Source organism: Malurus melanocephalus, unplaced genomic scaffold, assembly GCF_030028575.1.
Source record: "Malurus melanocephalus ecotype Western Australia unplaced genomic scaffold, MMel_1.1 scaffold_256, whole genome shotgun sequence".
NCBI classification, from domain to species: Eukaryota; Metazoa; Chordata; class Aves; order Passeriformes; family Maluridae; genus Malurus; species Malurus melanocephalus.
In genome coordinates, this window is record NW_026623488.1 from 314,861 (window position 1) to 329,433 (window position 14,573).

The 14,573-nt window shown below is 44.6% G+C and overlaps 1 protein-coding gene across 1 annotated transcript in view; it reads left to right on the forward strand.

Moving 5' to 3' along the window:
- Window positions 1-1,454: 1,454 nt before the first annotated feature.
- The window catches only part of LRRC3B (leucine rich repeat containing 3B), a 44,510-nt gene continuing 31,391 nt past the window's right edge, over window positions 1,455-14,573 (forward strand). Inside the window, exon 1 of the mRNA XM_057375713.1 lies at window positions 1,455-1,561. The gene's annotated coding sequence lies outside the window, so the exon portion shown is untranslated. The remainder of the gene's footprint in view (window positions 1,562-14,573) is intronic.

Sequence of the window (14,573 nt, forward strand, 5' to 3'; positions counted from 1 at the left end):
CGACCCGAGTGCCGGGACAGCGGCAGGACGGCCGGGCTCCGGGACGAGCCTCCCCCAGCGCCGCACCGCGCCAGGGCCGAGGCGGGCGGCAGCGGCTCCGGGGTGCGAGGCCGGCGGGGTATTTCCTTTGGCCACGGGAGTCTGTCCCGCGGCGTGGAACTGCGCTCCCCTCCACACACCGCAAATTCCACACACACATGGATGTAGGTGTTGTGTGTGTGTATTTATATATATATATATATATATATATATATATATATGCACACATAATTATGTACATAATTGCATATGCACTTTTAGCAGAACACATGCAAATATATGTTGTATAAGCGCTTTTCCCTTTCCTCGGAAAAAACAGCCCCCCGCCGTCGCTCCACCGCGCTGCGGCACCGACAACGCCGCCGGCAGCCGCCCTGCCCCGAGGGGCGCMGCGGATCCTCACCGCCAGGCCAGCGGGAAGGGTGGTGGGTGCCCACGCAGCGTGGAAAGACAGAAGGGACAACGGGGAATCAGAGCGCCGGTSGCGGCGGGGAAAGGAGATGTCGAGCCCAAGCGAGGAGCGGGGCCGCGGCAGCGGCGGAGCGCGGGGCGGCACTCACCGGCGGGGGCGCGGGTGGCGCAGCCCAGGTCCATGTCGCCGCAGGTCCTGCCGGCGGCAGCGGCGGGGGAGCTCTTGGCGCAGCAGCCGCTGCCCCCTTCGTCCTCCGCCGCCTCGTCCTCGCCGCCCAGCTTCCGCCGCTTGGGCTGCCGCGGCGGCGGTGGCTGCTGCTGCTGCTGCTGCTGCTGCTGCTTCTCGGCCCCGATGAGAGCCTCCACGGAGAAGGCGTGAGCCTTGAGGCTCATGGTGGTGCCTGGCGAGGACCGCCGCTTGTCGGCCATGCCCGCCACCCTACAGCCCGCGCATCCAGGCACCCCGCGGCCGCCGGCACCGGCACCCGCGCCCGGCCCGCCGCGCCGGCCGCCCTCCCGTCCTCCCGACCGCGCAGGCAAGGGGCTGGGGCTTTTCCTCGCCTTTCTTTTTAAATCCGAGTTATCAGCCAAGTTTTTTTTTTTTTCTTTTGGGGGGGGGGGGGGGGGGGGGTTTGTTTTGGGGTTTTTTTAAGTGGAAAAAAAAAATCTATTCCTTTCTGTAGATGCGTTCCTTCTCTCCCCCTCCTCCTCCTCCTCCACGTTCTGCCCCGTCTGATGGGCCAGGCAGGACTGACATGGGTAACAAACGCTCTGCGGACACAAATTAGGGCTTGTAATTGAAATTTGTTGCCTTGATCTGTCAGCACTTCCAGGCAGGAGACCTGTGGGAAGAACTCGCTCATTAGTGTCACTGCGGCGGCGGGGGCCGGGCGGAGCCGCGGGGCGGGGGCGGTGCGGTTCGGCCGCCCGCAGCCCAATCAGCGCCGCCCCGGCCCCGCCGCCCCGGCCCCGCCGCCCGCAGGCTCCGCCCGGCGCTCCCATGGCGCGGCGGCTCCGCGCCAGGTGAGCAGCGCTGCCTGTTGCGCCGAGCGGAGCGGAGCGAGCGGCCGGGGCCACACGCCGAGAAGTTTTGCGGGAAAGGCGCCGCGATGTGAGTTGCGGCGCCCCGMGGATGCGCTGCGGGCGGGGGGCGGCAGCGCCGGGAAGGAAACTCGACGGGGAGGGAGCGGGGAGAAGGCGATCGGCGCTGCTGCCTCCGAGGGGCTGCCGCCGTGCCGTGCCACCCTGCCCGGCACCGAGCGGCGAGGGCCGGCCGAGATACTCCCACCCCCGGCCCCCGCTGGCGAACCTCGGCGTCCGTGAGTGCTGGGGGGTGACCGGGTCGGGGTTGCGCCGAGACAGCGGGAGATGGGGAGGGAATCCAGAGGCGGAGGCTGCGGGAAGGGGGCTGACACCGCCTCGCTTGGAAGCAAACGAGGGATTTGAGAGCCGCGGCCCCCGATCCCGTACCGGAGCGACAACAGAAAAGTGGGGGATAGAAATAAAGCGTGTTCCCGGGGTGCCCGGCCGCTGTCCCTCCCCGGCCGTGTGCGGGCTGCCGGCGGTCGGTCGCTCCGCTCGGTCGGGCGGCGGCCGGGGCGCCGAGCGGGGCTGCCGGCGAGAGGGGGCGGCGGAGGCGGGGACGCGTGGGAAGACGCCGTGTGTGTTGCCGTAGGATTTTTCCACTTTGAGACCTAGCAGGACCAGTTGCTGCGGTTCGGGCGGCGGTGGCCACGATGCGGGGGGGAGGGGGGAAGAGGGCATCTCCCTCCGAACGCGAGCAACAAATGGCAGCGGTGGTGCCTGCTGTGCCCAGGTGAGCGGCGCCGCCCCCGCTGCCCGGCGAGCCACCGGGCGGCACCGGAGCGGGTGGCGCTGGAGCTGCCCTGGGGGACCGTGGAGATGTGCGGGRTGTCCCCGGCTCGGGGCAGGAACGGGGATCGGGAGTCCCGCGGCTGCGGGGGGCTCCGTGCGACACGGCACCCGGGGCGGGGTACAGCCGCGACCTCAGAGCCCGCACGGAAATGTCGTGATCCCTTGCAGAAAGCGAGTACTGGGTACTGTGTGTTTGTGGGAACCGCGGGCACTTCTCTCGCCTTTCTGGCAAGCTACACGTCCAGAATTTCCCTCGCCAAAAATTTGGAAAATGCCTCAGATGTGCCAGCGAGAATTCTTCTTTCCTTCTTGGCTTCTGCCTTCAAAAATTAGGAGATTTTAGAGTGCCAGTTAGAAAACGTGAAAGGGATTCAGGCTGCAGGTTATCACTCAKTCTTTCTGATTGTCCCTAGATAGCAGAAACGGTGTGATTGCAAAATGAAAACGCCAGATAAGTTGAAAAGCATGAATAGACCAACTACTTAGAGAGTCAGAATGAAAACCAGGCAAACAACACTTAGTGCTGTCCTCCAAGAAGTAATCCTAGAGTTATTTGCATAGATATGAAAATGACAAAATAAGCTAATGCTTTTGAGATTATTGCAATTATTTATAATATARAAGCCATGAGAAAACATTACCGATTTGGCAAGGAAAGGAATATGGCACTTCTTCAAGCTGAAAACTATGACTGGGGTAGACTTTTCTTAATTGCCAAAAAAGACCTGTCAAAAATTTCTTCTTGTAACCTGTCTAATAATTTGTATGTTTAAATTGGCGGGTGTGTGTCACGCCCTACTGAAAGCAGTAGCTTGAAGGCTTTGACATAGAACACCACAGTGTTCAAATGGCTTACCTATTGATATTATTCCTAGTGATTTAATAAAAAAGGATAGGCTTCTAGTTTGGTTTAGAGGGAAAGAAAATAATCTGTAACATTAACTCAGTTTGCAAAACCTTTTCTATGTTCAGAGTCTAATTTTCTAGCTTAGTTTCTTGGTAGTAGAAATGCTCAGAATTAATCATAACTGTGATTGCGGCAGCCCTTGCTTGTGCAAGTTGCCTGGGTTTCTGTGGGATTCCTTCTACAGGTAATACTCTGATGACTCAAGATAGAGGATCAGGCCCATGGTCAGAGGGTTTCAGTGTGCGAGACCGCGCAGGATTGTGCCCAGTGGTGCTAATGAAACGTTCTGGGCTTCAGWAAGAGAARAATGTGAGGTTAAATCCAGATCTCYTGCATTTGTTCAGCTATTGCTGRCTGTGTCAGTGAACCCTGATCTTGCCTTCCCCTGAGGTCTGCAGTAAAAGTTGTGCTGACTTCAGTCCAACCAAAATGAGCTTCTCCTRTGTGATTGTAGTTTTCAATTGCCTTAGGGCGAGTTGAAGCTGCTGAGCATCTTGGAGATCAGGGCCTGAGTGAATGAGGCTTGTACCTGCAACTATCAAGAATCAATGTGTTTTGCCTCAGATGTGAGATTAATTGAAAAAGAACTATCATTTAATAGGCATATAAGTCTGTGCTTTGGATCCAATCCTGAGCTRATAAAGTCCATGAGAGCTTAGCCATATATAAATGAAACAGCAAGTCTTAAGGGTATGGGTGTGATTTGTCTTTTCCAGGTGCTTTATGGGTACGTGTTTCAAATCTTTTGGGAGGTAGGAAATTCTTCYTTCTCACAGTGAAACAGCATTAGAGTAACTGGAGTAACAGAGCAAGTGCATGATATGTCAGCTAAAGAAATATCCTCCCGGCAGGAGAGCTGGAATTTATAAAATGCAGCTGYATTCAGAAGTRCTAACTCAAGTGTCTAGAGCCAGAAAAAATGTATTGCTTCATTTCAAAAGCACCTTTAGATGTTCAGTTAAATAATAAGGTACTTCTGAGTCTTGCTTTTAGGGATATTTCCTGTCACTTCACTAGGAATATTTATGAGAGTAGATACATGGCTCACTGGCAGGAAGGTTCTAAACTTTTTAATGAAGTGAATGATTTAAACAAGAAGGAATATGAATAGAAATATTTGTTGTTGCAACTTCAGTTAATCAGAAGATGAACTAAGGAAGGTACTTCCTCTCAGAGTAGAATATTGCATTTGTGATGACTAACAGGATTTTCATGTAGCTGCTGTCCTTGTCATCTGTATACATGGTCTTTGGATCAGTGCTCATTAGAGAATGCAAATTAAATTAGTGTTCTGTGGCTAGCAAAATAATATCCTGAATTTTGCTTCGTTCAGTAAACTTTGTTCAGAAGCTTAGAGAAAACTCCTGTGAAGCAATTTAGAAACTTATAACAGTTTTAAACATAACTTTACTTCAATATGATGGTATTTTGAGCAAAGAATAAATTATTTGAGGTCATAGAATATATAACATTTACTTTGGCTTGTTTGGCCAAGCATTTTAAAATTAGTGTTTTATTTACTAAAAGTAACCTCCAGAAAGTGTAGTTTTGGTAGAGCACTTCAGTACTGGTATGAATCAAATGTCTGTATGTCTACAGAAAGTACAAGCAAAAAAGATACAGGAATTTCTCATCGCCTTCAATAAGTAATTTTAAAGGGATTACAATCTGTGAATACATGCATGAGCAAAGTATATCTTTTTCTCTTAAATCCAATGTGCTGTGGGTGAAGTAGCATCAAATTTAGAGTTGTTCTGGTGAATTTGTTCTCCACTTCCAGCTTCAGTCCCGCTCTTTTCATAAGTAGTTTCTGTGCTTCCGTCATTCTGGCACAGTTTGGATGTACAGCGGACTTGTGGGTGCATCCCAGAGGGAAGAAGAGTCTGATGTGGTGTCAGTTTTACTCACTGCTTCCTTAGAGCTCATGGGCCAGAAAAACAATTTCTGTGGAACCCTGGAGGTGGATCTCATTATTTCATGGTGCTTAAAGATGCATGAGCTTGCCTCATGGAGGTTTGTGTGGGTAGCTGGTGTCTATGTCTGCCCTTGCCACTGATGACCTGCCCTGCCTGTCCCTGTAGATTAATCCACACCTGGATCCAGCACCCGCTTGCTTTACACTCTTAGTTTAAACTTGGAAATGTAAACCCAGTGCTTACTGAGCAAGAAAGGACCTTTTATTCCTCTCTCCCTGGGTATTTAAATGCTCCACTGAGGASCTTCAGCAAGCAGATCTTTTTTAAAAGCTGGCTTATTTCTGACTGGCATCCACAATGGACAAGGGGAAATCCTTTTACCATAAGGATCATCCCTACTCCTTAGTTCTGTTTGCYATCAGCAAGGAAAARGCAACAGTTGCTGAATTAAAATGKTGTTTCTTYCTGTGGAGGGTATGAACTTCTGTAGGGATGAAAAAAAGAGAGGTAGATAAATGGGAGCAGATGAAGTCCCTCTAAATAAGGGAGAACAGGGAGGAAGTAGTGGCTGATCTGAGTAGTTTGACTTTGGAAGCTGATGTGGTAAGGGCCGTGCCACCCTCTGGCTTGGCTCCGTGCTGTGCCATGGGTTTGTCATGGCCCTGCCATGGGCCTTCAGAACAGATGTGTTGGTTGATTTCGGTGAGACCAGAATCCTTGCTGAGGAATTGAATTTGGCTTTTTGTATCTCAGCTCCATCGACAGAAAAGAGATAAAAACTGCCTCTTGAGGAAATGGGGCCGGTAAAAGGCCTTTTCAGAGATACACTGAGCTGCATAATTAGACTTTTTACTTAAACAGAGATGAAAATTAGCGCTACAGATCTTGATGTACTTGATTAAGGTTTACCTCTGCTTTGCAGGGTCAATTCAACTAGCTAGTGTGTGTGTTTTAAATGAATTTGGCACTTCATTAATAGCAGTTTCATAAAGCTGCTAACTTATCCTTTGAGAAGAAGAAAAAAGTTAATCTCTGCTTACCAAATAGTACTATAATGGTATGCTAATAAAAAAAAAAAAAATTAAAGGTGACAGAAGTGAGTGACAGCTCATAAATGGGATGCTTCTCTGGCTTGGAAGCAGGAAAGCAAATGGAGACTATTTAATTATTTAAGGAACAATAAATGAAAAGTCCAGTTCTCAAGTGACAGTAAAAGGAGAGACAAACAGAATTTTAAAAAGTAAGGGAAGGGAAACAATACATAAARAAAGTAGAAGGTGGACAGGAAGGGACCAAAGGGTCAGGGAATGGACTTAAAATTTCTGTGGAGTTTTCAGTTGGAAAATATTGCCTGTCTGTTGTGGTACTTACACAAAAGCCGGTATTTTACTGAAATTGTGTAAGTTTGACACACAGTGTTCTTCTGGGGTGTCGCTGCATGTTCCTACTTCAACCTGTGGATGCACAACCTCAGTTAATAGGGCATGTGCTTTTAAAGATGTCATGTCTTAGGTGTCAGGCTGTCTTAAGAGGTTTRGTTTGTGGATGTTGTTAGTTTTAATGGTGCTATAATTTACTTCAGTCAGAGTTGCTTCCTCCAACAAATCATAGCATTGGTTTTAAAGGGAGCATTTTTTTCAGTTTACCAAAACTGGTTTACACACTTTTRCAGCTGTATTCACTGGAGATAATTTTTATGTCAAGATAATGGGTATTCAGCATCTCATTTGAAATGTTTCATATGCTTGCACATATGAAAAGTATGTGAGGGCCATTTTCGTCATGTAGATTACAGATATGTTGTTTTGGCAGAATTTGCTYCRTGCAAGGTGTTCTTGTAATACTTAMAAAGTATAYATTTTTATGTGCATGTGAATAATTTGYAGCAAAAGGGTGAAACCTTTGGGCATTCAAATGAATCCATGGTATTTGCCATTGTAAAGGCATTATAATTAAAAGAGAAGGAAAAACACTAGGTGAAAAGTGTTGCATTCCTGCAAGTACACCCTTGCCTTTAAGAGCAGAGACAAATAATTCTTTCTCTTTAAAGAGTAACTGCAACAAATATTTTGTGTGAAATTGCTTGCTAGGTCATATATGGTTAAGCAAGCAGTGCTGGTTATATATCTTAGTGATGAAACTCCATCTTACCAACATTAAAACCAAAATAAATTTAAGTCASTGGTGTTTTAGTTCTTGGCTTTTTAACCCATTTGTATTCTATGTTTGGTAAAGAAAATATGTAAAATCTCTTCAGACTTACATTTCAATGATTTTTTTTTTTTAATTCTTCACATAGCAGTATTTGTATATTGTTTTAAATACACTCTTTCCTTAAAAAAAGGGAAAAACCCAAGACAACCTTTTTTTATGTTTCCACAAACACTTCTGTAATGCTTTTTTTCACTCTGATGATTTATTTGGAAATGCTGGTGTTCTGTTGTACTTACCTTCATCTAGAAAAAAAAAAAAGGTATTTTCCAGGACCAAAAATCATAGAATCAATATGTGCAAATATGGAAGTTGCAGAAGAGGGAAAGTCCTCAACGGAGGAGACCATTCATGGAACTGAACATTAGTAAATCCAGGGGTCAGTCTTTATAGTAAATCTTGGCTCGAGCTGGGTTTGCCTTTGTTGGGTTTTTTTCCATAGATGTACTGCAAATGGTCTTTAAAATTTATCTTGATTCTTATGTTTTATTAAATGTAATTATTTCTATTAGTGTCAGAAGAGTGACCTTCAGTTCTGTTCTCCAAAAATGGAGTTAATAGGGCAWTTCTGCCGTTGCAGCCTTCAAATAGTGTGATACTGTTTCTGAAKGTCCCTTTTGCCCTTGTTTCCAGCTTTGTTGACACCAAGCCATTGACATGAGAATTGGTGACTTTTGAAGAGTCTATTTTTAACAAAGATTGTAATAGAGTATTACTGTTTGTGAATATGTTACAGTCCCAGCCTGCACAAGCACTAAAAGGGAAGGCATGTACCATAGGAGATCTGCTTCTAAGTACTCATTTTCAGTCTTTTTGGTTCTCTGGGTGTGCCTGATCCTGTTCTGTTGGTGGGAGTGCCATTTTGCACTCTGCTGCTGCAAGGACATCTCTTTTTTTAAAGCCGAGAGATTCCAAACTGGAACCTTTTTCAGAGTAATGGTCTCCATCATGTTATGAAATGAGATACAAGTGGTAAACTTTTGTTTTCAGGAATCTTCTCACTTAGAGTGAAAGAACTCCCCGAACTTTAGATCACAGTATTTCTCAGACTTTTAGTTGTCACTTTGCACACACTGCATWTAACGAAAGCACACAATTCAAATAGAATAAGAACATCTTCATTTTGGCTGAAAAGCAGCACATGGATGACAGCATGGAGTCCAGGCAATCCTTTCTTTCCCTATGAGGCTGCAGAGCTGAAATGTCATGTCCCTATAGACCAGATTTCTCATCCCATTCTTGATTATAAGCAAGACTGTTGTCATTGAAAGGTTAATACTTTCAGTTCAGAAAATGTATTGGTCATTTTCTCTTTCCAGAATCTTTCACAGGTTTTGCCCTTTGACAGAAGATACTGTATATGTATTCTGCTCATCATTTTAATCAATTATTTGGTATGCTTATTGGCATCTCTGATGCATAGTAGGTGTTAGGAATAATTTCTTGACAGAAATGCTTATCAAGCATAGGAACAGGTGTTCGAGTCACCATGCTTGTATGTTTTTAGAAGAGGTATAGATAAGGCACTTAGGGACATGGTTTAGTGGTGGACTTGGCACTGCTGAGTTAACAGTTGGACTCAAAGATCTTTACCAACCTAAATGATTCCATGATTCTATAAATACTTATTTTGCTAGAGTAGGACTTGACAGGATTTAGACGTGCAAGAAACCTAAATCTTTGGCTCAGGAAACAATCCTGATGGATACAAATGGTATTTCAATAACTTTTGATCCAAAAATATTTCTTGCAAAGCGACAGGACTGTTCTTCTTGCCAGTCATGGCAGGTGCTCCATCTGTACAAATACCACCTAATCTGAGCAAGTCAAGCTTAACTTTTTTTTTTTTCCCACTATCTGCTACAAATTTTGAACAAATTTTTCTCTGTTCTTTAAACAAGTGTGAGGCAGCAATGTGGAACAAAATGGACAGAGCCAACCAGTTAATTATAGTAGATTTTTTTTTTTTGTTACATCAAAAAACACCAGTCAACTGTGCAGTGTCAGTAGCATTACAACTTCCCTTGGTTGTGAGCAAAAAAGAAAAAAAATTTGCATGAATCTGTTAAGAATTGAAATGCATGCTGTTGTATTGTCTGATGCCATCTCAGTCCTTCCCATTGTCATGCTGGGTGTACAACTRTGAACATATCAGCTGTGTGCTGTTCTTTCAGCCTGGTTTGTGCAGCAATAATTGATGTACCCTCTTGTATTCAGGCTTTRTTGTCTGAGATCAGCCCCTTCTCACAAGCCATGGGGATGTTTGCTATTACACCTTTGTTGCTGATTTCAGCTCACAAATGCCCTATTTATTTTTTCCATGTAAAAAGCTGTCRTGCTGAGGATCTTTCTTGAGATGAAATTTGACCACAGGTCAGATCCAATAAAATACATTTTACATTACTTTCAGGATTAGTTTGTATTAAAGTACCATTCCACTTTGGACTTTCCCTGTGACTGTACCACCACAAACATACTTTACAGACAGATCCTGTCCTTTCTCCAAAGAACTTCCCTGACAGAAACAATCTCTATGCAGTGTCAGTTCCATGCGCTGTCATCTTAGTWTTTTTTTCACTGTGGCATGCATGACTTGGCAAGCAATGCTTTGATGATAAGTAAATGGATTTAAAAAGCTTATGGWCATTTGAGTTAACTGGGAAATCATTAGAAAAACATAAGGTGAGTGAGGACACTGCAGGTTGCACAGGTCCTTTATTTTCCCCTTGCTGTGGAGTTGCAAAGCAGGTGTTCTGTGGGCTCCCAAAAGGAATCCTGTTGGCTGGAGTTACTGTGTCTTGGTTCTTGTTTCATTGAAGCAATTTTTAATCTGTGAGCTAAATCTGTTAGTTTTAAATTCTGATTCTTGAAGCTGTGGARTGCAGCTTTGAATACCGAGTAAATGCTTGGACATCTGCAAAGGGAGACTAAAATATTATCAGTATTATCAGGCTTGCAGAGCAGTTCTTAATTAATGTAAGACATTGGTGAGCTAGGGGCTGATTCTGTAACCTCACATATTTTTCCATTCACCTGGCTGCTCCAAGTCACCTCCTCCATTTCCTATGCATCCACAGTTTCCTCAAATTATTTTTTGAAAGTTATATTGTTTCCTTTCTTCTAAAAGTATTTAAGGCAAGGAATTAGACTGTTGAGTTTAATAAATACTGATATTGTAGTAGAATTGACATTTTTGTAAACCTAGATGTGATGTGTGTATGAAGAGCTAATKTGACTCTAAAAGCATTTGGTCTCAGCCCTTCTGATGTTGTTTCTGCATTTCGGASCAGTCAGTTGCAGGTAAAGGTAACATTTTAGTGACTTTAAATACCATAGCTGACAGAGGAAGATAGAATTTTTAAGGATCAGCTATCAGGGAAGTGTTGCCATATGGGAAAAAAAAAAAAACCCATGTATGTTTTTAATTACAGATATTGAGCTTGTTGTGGTCAGTGGATGCAGAGTAGGCTGACTGCAGAGATGGGAAGTTTGTGGTAGGGAGAATTGGAGATTGGTGAGAGGTGGGCTTCTTACTGTTGCTGATACCACTCAGGTTCACTGTTTTCACTCTTACATGACTGTTCTTGGAGTTAACTAGCAGCATTTTGGATGAAAGAGTTGCTCCTGGAAACAGTTTCAATCTGAGAAGTTAGCAATAATCTTTGACCCTTTTCTGGTATAACTTAGACTAGATGGTTTTATTTGACAACTTAATAGTTGTGCCAAAGCTGCCTCTAAAAATATTTCGCACYTGAACTTTATTATTCTTGAATATATTACTTTTTCAAATGATTTTTTATATTTCTTACTAAATAAAGAATGAACCTGGAAAAAAGCAATTAAAAGCAAGTGATCTGTGTCTTCACTTACAAAACAAATGCAGTGTAAATAATTACATTATTTTCAACATTTTCACACCAGAATGGGAAAAAAAGCCTGTCTGTGTAAACTGAAACCTGTTTCCTGTACCACAGCTTGCACTTCTTCAGGTCAGAGAGAATCACTATTCCTCAGATGTGATAAGGAGAATATCACCATTCACTATTGTGGCAGCAAGCAAAGACAACACTGGGCTGAATGTGGGGTGCCCTCAGCCTGGCAGCAGCAGCGGGGTTGGTGTCTCAGTGCCAGTGCTGCAGAAGGATGTGGGTGTTCCAAGGCTCCCCAAGAACCTCCTCACCACAAGGACAGGAGGAACCTATGGCCACATCMGACCACAGCTTTGGGGTGTTTCTCTTTCCTTTAGGGGCTCTGTGGGATGTTGCAAAGTTCACCTTGCATCCCTATGCTGTGTTGGAGCTCTCCGTAATGGTGAAAGCTTTTAATTTTTCATTACGGATTTGACCCTTGGTTCATTTAAAGGGTGAACTTGATTTCCTTGCCCCTATAGGAAAAAAAACCGCAAACAAACAAAGTAAGAAAAAGCACCAGCCACTGTCAGTACTGATTCATCAGATGTGATGGGGTTGGTGTTTTTGAGCTTGGGTTTGCGTGTCAGGATTTCGGGAAGACAGAGAGGGAAGTGCTGTCCGTAAAGAGCTAGCAGGGACGCACCAGATGAAATACCCTTTTAAGAATTCTCATCTGAAGAGATGTAGAACAGAAAGATCAGAACCTGCAGAAACCTTTCCTTTAAGGTTTGAACTTCTGGTGAGAGRTAAAAGATAAAACACACCACTAATACTACAGCATGTCCTTGCTAAGCCTACAGCTGCTTTCTTGGCAGCCCCATGGAGACGTTTTGCTGGGCCCTGGGAAATGGGGTGTTTTGGACATGCACAGGTCCTGAGGATTTGTAAAGGCTGAGACATGAACCCTGGTGCAGAGGACAAGTCATGGAGCTCCTTGCTCCACAAGCTGTTCTAATGCATCCGGGGAGGCATCAGACAGGAGCTCATTCTCTGGGCTCACAGCAGAGTGAGTGGGCTCACAGCTGTCAGCAGCGATGGGCATCCCTTAAAAGTCTGTTCAAGAGCTGGGCTTTTATGTAAAAGCAGTTTCTTTACAGGATGGGTGGCTGGTCCAGGGTGAAAAAGGAATGAWGGCAAATTTTTGGTAGCTGCTGCCACCAAATTTAGTTATGCTTACTGCACTCTAAACTGTTACCATAAATACTGTCAGTGTAAGTTGAGGGTGTTTTCAATTGCTGTTGTTTTCATCAGGCCTTCRAGATTGTGATTGAGGACTACAGGAGGACTTTTCCAAACCCTTACTGAGCAAAAGAGCTCAATTCTTYCCTTAGTGAGTGGCATGGTATAGGRAAGGATGGGTGGATGAGATTTCAGTGTTCTCAGCAATGGAGGGAAGGGAGTCCCCATGTGACGTTTTGCAATGTGGGTTTATATTTTCTAACTTGCCAGACATTTCTCCATTGTTTTGTTTTGCTTCCCCAWTACTTCTAAAACTTTGTTCTAATTTTCCTCTGAACCTAAGGAATGTTTAAAGAATGAATTCCATTAGAGGTGTTTGTACAACAAAGAAAAAAATTCTTAGGAGAGGCTTAGGAGGTCTGAAATAGGAGGTGAATAAGTCTTTTCCTTTCTCAGGAGAAAATGATCATTCTGAATAAGAAGGTAAAGTATTTTCAGAAGAGTCTTCAAAAGGCTTAAGTACAACATCTCTTCATTTTCCAATCAAGGGGGGAATACATTATAATAAAACACAGAACTGCAATAAGTTTATAAAAAGAAAACTTGTGTCATTTTCCTTGAAAGTATTTTGATACGAATGAGAATCTTTACCCTCCCTAACCTTTCTGGTATTTTTTTTTAATCCTGCTGTCTTCCCTTTTTGTTGCTGCTGCTCTCAGAAAAAGCTGTTTCCCACGCTCTTTGAGCTACACAGGACGCTTTCTGTGTCCCAGCTTGACACACTTTGGGGTTAAGGGTTGCATGAAGCAGACAGCAAAAGTCTTTCAGTGCAGGTGCCTGGAGCTGGCCTTCCTGTACCTCTTGCTGGAGCTGATGGATGGGTCTGCTGGGGAAGAAGCTGGATTTTGATGAGGGGAAGAAAGCACAGGAATGTGCCTAGGTTCAGACTTGAGACTGGGGTTGTACAGAGATTGTGATTAGATTGTTATTTGTTTTGGACACATTAGCACTGTGGATYTATTTTTCCTTTTTTTACTTGAGAATCACCCATATTTAAAGGTTTCAGGTAAACCTGCATCTGAGCTTGGTGGAGTTGCTTTGGTTTATGTGGGTGTAAGGCATAGTAGATTTATGTCCATAAATGTGCATGCTCTCTCAGTTTTTTACAGACTTATGCAAAACCATAATGAAAACACCTTGAGAGTGGATGTTGTTTGTACTGATTTGAACACAGCATATTTCCAGAAGGGTAGTGAGGTATTGTTCCCAACTTGTGATATAAAAATRCTTGAAATAAGTGTTTCTGGGACTTTGGTATTATCTATTGAATTCATATCTACCCTTGTCATCTGACAGGCTACTAAAACGAGATTCTGCTCAAAATGATAGAAGTGACAGTCATACAATGCATTTCATTCCTGCTGAGCCCTGTTCTGTAGTTAGTCTGGGGAGATTAAGATCTTTCTTCACTCATTCAAGGGCAGTCCTTTGGAAGTGACTTGCAGAATAWGTAATTGTGCCCATAAATTCCTTGCTCCCCCCTGCAAATAGGGTAAAATTTCTGTTGCAACCCTACTGTGTCAAGGAAGCAGCATTTTTCTTTCTTTTTTATTTTTGCTTGTTKCCTCCTTATTCAAACCCCAGCATTTGCAGTGAACTCCCTCTGCCCCTGGCCGTGCTTTCCTTCCTCTGCAGTGTTGTTATGTAGAATTGCTTCTGTGTTCTGTCAGTGTTTGACCCCTTTCAGCTGGCAGTGAATCGAAGAAATCATGTGTATGGACACCCAAACTCTGCCCTCAGCTCCACTTGTGAAAACTTGTGGCATTATACGCTTGGCTTGGAAAGGGCYTAAGAAATCCCGTGAGATCCACTCYGCCGAAAGTCKCTCYGTAAATGTTAGACAGGGCTGTTGTTTTTGCTCCAGTACATTTTACTTTAAAGCTGTACCTGAGCTGCAGTCGATGGGACTGTTTCATAACATTGGAAAAGAGGGACAGATTTGGAGTATGAGGTGTGCGGTGCTGTCACTCAGTGGGGTTTGTCACTGAAACTGATGTAGCTGGGGGCCAGGGCAGGGTCTGTGCTGTGAGCAGGATGTGCTCAGTGGGATTCTGGCTCCTGACA